Raw genomic sequence first — 6,325 nt, forward strand, 5'->3', positions numbered from 1 at the left:
TTAAAGCACACGTGTCCAAAGATTGATGAGTAGGAATCTGAGTGAAGGTATAGGGGGATTCGTTTTACTACTCAATCTATGTGTATGTTTAAATTTCAAAATACATTTTACAAGAACTAGTTAGCAAAAAAAATTAATAATGACATAGATAATATCAAACTCTCTACCCAATCTACAAAAAATCTTGTTGCCTTTAATTTGAAAATCCATCCACAATACATCAATTCTTATCACTTCCATTGCTGCCTCCCTGAATGAAGCCACCTTCATCTCTCAGCAGAACTATTACAGGAGCCTTTTAAGCATCCTCCCTATATCTACAGTTTCTGTGTGGTGCCTACATTCCTCTCGAAATTCAGAACCACATTTTCAATAAATAAGTTATAATTCACATATTATTCTGCTGCTCAAAATCCTCTGATTTCTCATCTCTTGAAAAATAAAAGTCAAATCCCTTACCTTGTCTTTGAAGCACCTCAGTGAACTTTTAAAAAAATATTTTATTTATGTATTTATTTATGGCTGTGCTGGGTCTTGCCACACAAAGGCTTTTTCTAGCTGTGGTGACTGAGAGGAGGGTTACCCTCTAGTTGTCCTGTGACGGCTTCTCCATTGCAGTGGTTTCTCTTGCTGCAGATCATGTGCTCTGAGAGGGCACCTGGGCTTTAGTGGTTGCAGAACACAGGCTTAGCTGCCCTGCAGCCTGTGGAATCTTCCTGGACCAAGGATTGAACCCACGTCCCCTGCATTGGCAGGCAGATTCTTAACCACTGAGCCACCAGAGAAGTCCTCAGTGGATTTGTTTTCATGCATGCTCTTTGAACTCATCTCCTACATTCTCCACTTTCATTCACTCTGCTTCAGCCGCAATAACCTCCCTGTTATCACTCAGAAAAAAAAAAAGGAATAGAAGCCTTTGAATTTGTTCTTTCTTCCCTTTACATGGAAAACTCTTAGCCCAGGGGGCCACACAGCTCCTTTCCTCAATCTCTGCTCACGTGTCACATGAGCAGAGAAACTTTCCTTGACACCCATAGGAACTAGCACCGTCCCACCAACACCACGCATGCTCTGTTCCCTTTCACCTGCTCTTTCTTCCTATCCTTCATCATTATTGGACATGGTATGTGTTTTCTTTGTCTCCTCTGGCTAGACTGCAAGTTCCTTGGGAGCAGGGTCACCTTTGGGTTTCCTGTGGAATCCCCAGCAGCTCGGATACTGTATGGCTCACAGCAGGCTACGAAATACATGTTCATTATGAAAAATGAGTCAGTTGGGTCACAGTACTACCTTTAATTGTGAATATAGAAATTCGGCTTAGGCCCATGAACGAAAGGATTCTGTATCCCTCTCACCCTAAAATAGTGTTACCCACCCAGTGGCAGGATGGAGAAGCCATGACTAATTGAATTCATTCACCTATTGCATGGCAACAAGATTAGGATACAGAGTAGACAAGATCTCAAATTAAGGACGGGCAGGCCCCAGGGGACTCCCCACTGGGTCCAGCCATTCTACAGGCAGATGATTCACTCCTCCCCAGGCAAGGAGGAGTGAAGCTGGGGGTGGGGAACTCCCGTGTTTTCTTCCTAATATAGTCAGGAGGGCCAAGTTCCCTTTTGTGGGCCAAGAGAGAAATACTGGGAAAGGGAAAGAACATTTCCTACCACAATGAAGATAATAGTTATGACTATAATAATAAAGAAGACAATGACGAGCCTTTTTCCATCCCCAATTCCCTCTGAAGCCTATCAGAAACAAATTACATTGTGATCTGAAAACCTCTTGTTCCGTGATCCTTAGTTTTATAATTTTGTTTATTCTCTTTCTATGTGCATGAATTATGGAATAACATATTCTTTGATATCCCAAATAAGGTAAAATAAATATACTCATTCACCGAAAAAACAAAACAAATTAGGTTATGGGAATGTTTTTTCTTCTCCACCCACCATAGTTTCCATCACTGGTACTCTAAGCCCAGGAACTCTGCCCACCCACCAACAGATATGCATGCAAAGAGGATTGGGTGTGTTGTATGAAGGGAGATGATGATCATTTCTGAGAAGGATATGGCTGTATGTTAGGTAGGACAGTGATGGTTAGAATTTGTGCTAACTACACACGAGAATTTTCTACCAAGCCTGATAAACATTGGAAGTGAAAGTGAAAGTCAGTAAGTTGTGTCCGACTCTTTGCAACCCACGGACTGTAACCTGCCAGGCTCCTTCGTCCATGGAATTCTGTAGGCAAGAATACTGGAGTGAGTAGCCGTTTCCTTCTCCAGGGGGTCTTCCCAACCCAGAGATTGAACCAAGGACTCCTGTATTGCAGGCAGACTCTTTACCATCTGAGCCACCAGGGAAGCCCGTATCACTTACTAACTGTACAACCTTACACAAGTTATTAACAAGTTATTAAAGTATTATTCTTTATCTGTCTTAGCGTTAAAACAGATAAAGAAGAATACCCCCTTCATAAAGTTGTTCTAAGGAATATATATCTTTGTATAATATATTTATATGACACCTAGAAAAGAGTCTGGCACTTGTAAGGTATGTACATGTGCATATATTATCAATTTAAAGATTTCTACAATCCAAATTTAAATGATGTTTTATGAGTTTCTAGGAGATGTGATTGTATATTTGCTTGACAAATAATGAAATATTTTTCCTTGGAGCAATGATAAAGAGAAATAGTGTGTTACAATGATTAATACAGGAGCTCTGGTGTAACCAATGGAAAGTGGTGGTGCTCTTATATTTTATTCCTCCATTAACAAATAAAATGTATTCAGTCCACTTAATTCTTTGGTGAGTATTCAGTGGTGAAAGAATGAGACTCATGTAGTAGCACAAGATTTCATTAAAGATTAGTTTTACACTGTCTTTTAATGAAGACATTAGGTAAGACATTGGCAAAAGAGGAGATATAAGACAGTAGGTAGAATCAAATGCCTAAGTTCCATCTGAAATTGAGCTATTTGCAAAGATACTTAATTTTTGCAATTTGTTAAAAAAAAAAAAAAAGAACGAGACATTAGGTGCTGGATATTACTCATTAGCTCTAGAATTCTAGCCTAGGATTCATCTTATTCAACATTTGCCATTAATGATTTGGATCGAGACTAAGATGGCATGCATGCCTAATTTGCCAGTACCACAAAGAATGGAAAGATAATGAATAGCATTGATGGTCAACTAGAGAACTAAAAAAGCAGGACAGCCTGGAATGTTGGACTAAATCAAAACTAGCTATAATAAGAGATGAATGTAGAATGATGTAAGTAGCAAATCACCCTATAGTGGTTAATCATTCATCTAGGCCCTTTGTTAGGAGATATAGATACAAAAAAATGAAAAATATTTTATCCCAGTTCCTCATAATACTCAGTTTAACTGAGGAATGTGTGTGCTTAGTCACTCAGTTGAGTCCAACTCTTTGCAACCCCATGGACAGTAGCCCATGGGATCCATAGGCTATAGCCATGGAACCTACAGGTTCCTCTCTCCATGGAATTTTCCAGGCAAGAATACTGGAATGGGTTGCCATTTCCTCCTCCAATAGCTGAAGAGAGAGAATCATAAAAAGTGCAGTGATAGGTGTATTCACACAAGCACAGAGAAGTAACATCTAATTCATCCAATGGGGAAAGTGAAAGTTGCACAGTCATGTCCAGCTGTTTGCAACCCCATGGACTATATAGTCTATGGAATGCTCCAGGCCAGAATACTGCAATATGTTCCTTTCTCCAGGGAGTTTTCCCAACCCAGAGATCGAACCCAGGTCTCCCACATTGGAGGCGGATTCGTTACCAGCTGAGCCACCAGGCAAGCCCATCCAATGGCGAGTGAAGGGATTAAGGAAGGTGTTCCAGTGAAATAGGCTCTCAAGCTAAGCAGGGGTTTTTTCCAGCCAAAGGACACAATCTGACAGAGACATGCATTGAAAACCAATATGGTGTATGCAGAAAAATTTAGGAACTAAAATGCAGTGCAGGAAATGAGAGATGATACTGGAGAAGTAGCGTGACCCATGGGGACACTATGTCACGTAAAGGAACAGGATTTCGTCACTTAAGCATGAACAGCTGAAGCAGAAATTCAGCCAGGAAGCAGCAAGTTCAGACCTGCATTTCACATGATCATTCAGGAAGCAACATGGAGGGTGATTGTGATGGGCAAAAAAGGAGAAAAAGACAAAGAGGAGAAAACTAGAGCCCAGACCCAGGTGAGAGGAGCCAAAGATTTTATCAACAGTCTAGTGTTACTGTGGGTACTCCAGGTTTTAAGAGCCATTAAGAGGAACAGAAATCCATAGATAAACTGGAAAAGATGGTTAGAGAGACAGGGAGAAAATTTTAAGGATCTTGGGCCATGAAAGCCATGGAAACAGAATTACAAGAAGGAAGAGTGATTTATGTATCCAATATAACATATAAGATAAGGCCTTTAAAATGACCTTCAAATTTCACAATCAGACCAATTGTTAGACTTAATAGGAACAATTTCGGTAGAGTGGTTGAGAGGGAAGACAAATTAAAGTATATTTTTAAAAATAAATGATAAGTGAGTAAGTATAGCATGCACTTTTTTAAAGACATTGGTAATAAAAGAAAGGAAAGAGATAAGGTAGTTGCTATAAGACAGATTGTTTCATTTATAATGGAAGAGATTTGAAACAGTTTAGAAGTAAAAGTGGCAAAGCCAGAAAGAGAGAGAGAAAAAAAAAAAAAAAGAATTAAAGCAAGCTCCCAGAGAGAAAGAAAAGAGTGAATTACATGGGTGGAGAGGTTAGTTTTTATTAAACAAGAGGATCAACTTAGCCTATAAAAATAGGGAGGAGATGAGGGTAAGGTGAAGCTAGGCCAATGGGTATAGAGAAAGTATAAGGTGACCAATTTTCTCAATTATATGCTACTGTTGTGATGGTAGTTACATAAGTCCTACATTTCTTGTTTTAAACTCCTACTATAGAATTCAGAGGTCTTAACTTGACAACATAAAATGAGAAAGATCTTAGGAGCCAACAAGATGATAAAAGTCTTTGCAAAATATAGTCCTTATATACTTCCAGAGAGATGGACATTCCAATCACATTCCAATTATTATGTTCAATTTTCAAGGGCTACATTTTAAAAAGGCCCTGTGAAATATCGTCATAGTCGCAAGAAAATGTTAAGGAATATGACCCCATAAACCCACTTAACAAAAAACACTTAAAGGACTTTTGATGATTTTACTCTAATGTGTCTTAGAGAAGGTCTTTTGCATCAAGATTACTTCTAGTGGTGAGAATACCATAGGGTATACAGGAATAGAAATATAATGTTGTACACATGAGGTGTATATAATGATATAAACAAATGTTGCCTCAATAAAAAAAAATCTAAATTTTTTTAAAAAGGTGGTCAATATTGTTTATCCTAAGAAAGAAAAATTGAGAGATGATGCTGTTGTAGAGTAAAGGGAATATATTTGCTCTAAAGGGTTCTATGGGGGCTGAGTTTGGATGTGACAAAGAGGTAGGTTTTATTTTAATGGAAGGAAGCACTCATGAAAGCCACACAGCTCTCCATGACGGAGAGTATATGAGGTTAGATGGCCAAAAAAAGCAGGAAGGTTGTAACAGGGACCCCTGCAAGGGGAGAAAGTTGGATATCTCCCAACTCTGAATTTCCATAATTCTATTTTTGAACATCATTCACTCATCCTTGAGAAGTTATGGGATGAGATATGGAGCGTGTCAGTCTTGGTATCTGGTGGGACAGGAAAGCAGATAAAACTGGAATGTTTAAGGTCTACACAATAGGGATTTGGCAAAGAATTTTACTTTTTTTTTTTAACTGCGTGAGCAAGTAATTTACTATTTTAGAGCAATGAACTTCAGAGAATTTCAACCTGTGGTAAGGATGTTTGAGGACGATGACTGGAACTTTGTCGAGACCTGGAAATTTACAAACTGTTAAAAAAAAAAGTGCATGAAGGTGGAGGTGTGGGGGCAGGAGAGGGGTGTGCAGATGTGTAGAGATGGAGAGAGAAGCGTGAAAAAATAAGCACATATCTAATCCAGCATCCAAACCACCAAGTTTACTGCAGAGGAAAGGATAAAGAAAAAAAGGAAGTTGATGGACTATAAAAGGACCTTGGGCAGCCAGATAAAAAGGTCCTAGATCCAACACTCCTACGGGAGAGGAGCTGAGTTGCCTGTGGATGTTTTCCTTCACTCAGTGAGATGATTCCCTGCAGCTAATTCAAAAGCATGGAGCCTAGCTTGAGTGAAAAAGGGAATTGTATAGGGCCATAGGGTGTCCTAAGAAGCA

General features: G+C 39.2%; 1 long non-coding RNA gene across 1 annotated transcript in view; it reads left to right on the forward strand.

Annotated features, from left to right (window-relative positions):
* The first annotated feature begins 3,828 nt into the window (after window positions 1-3,828).
* LOC107132462 (uncharacterized) overlaps window positions 3,829-6,325 on the forward strand; it is a 56,501-nt gene continuing 54,004 nt past the window's right edge. The window contains exon 1 of the long non-coding RNA XR_001500287.3: window positions 3,829-4,233. This is a non-coding gene — a long non-coding RNA (uncharacterized lncRNA). The remainder of the gene's footprint in view (window positions 4,234-6,325) is intronic.

The sequence above is a fragment of the Bos taurus genome, chromosome 5 (genome assembly GCF_002263795.3).
Source record: "Bos taurus isolate L1 Dominette 01449 registration number 42190680 breed Hereford chromosome 5, ARS-UCD2.0, whole genome shotgun sequence".
NCBI lineage: Eukaryota > Metazoa > Chordata > Mammalia > Artiodactyla > Bovidae > Bos > Bos taurus.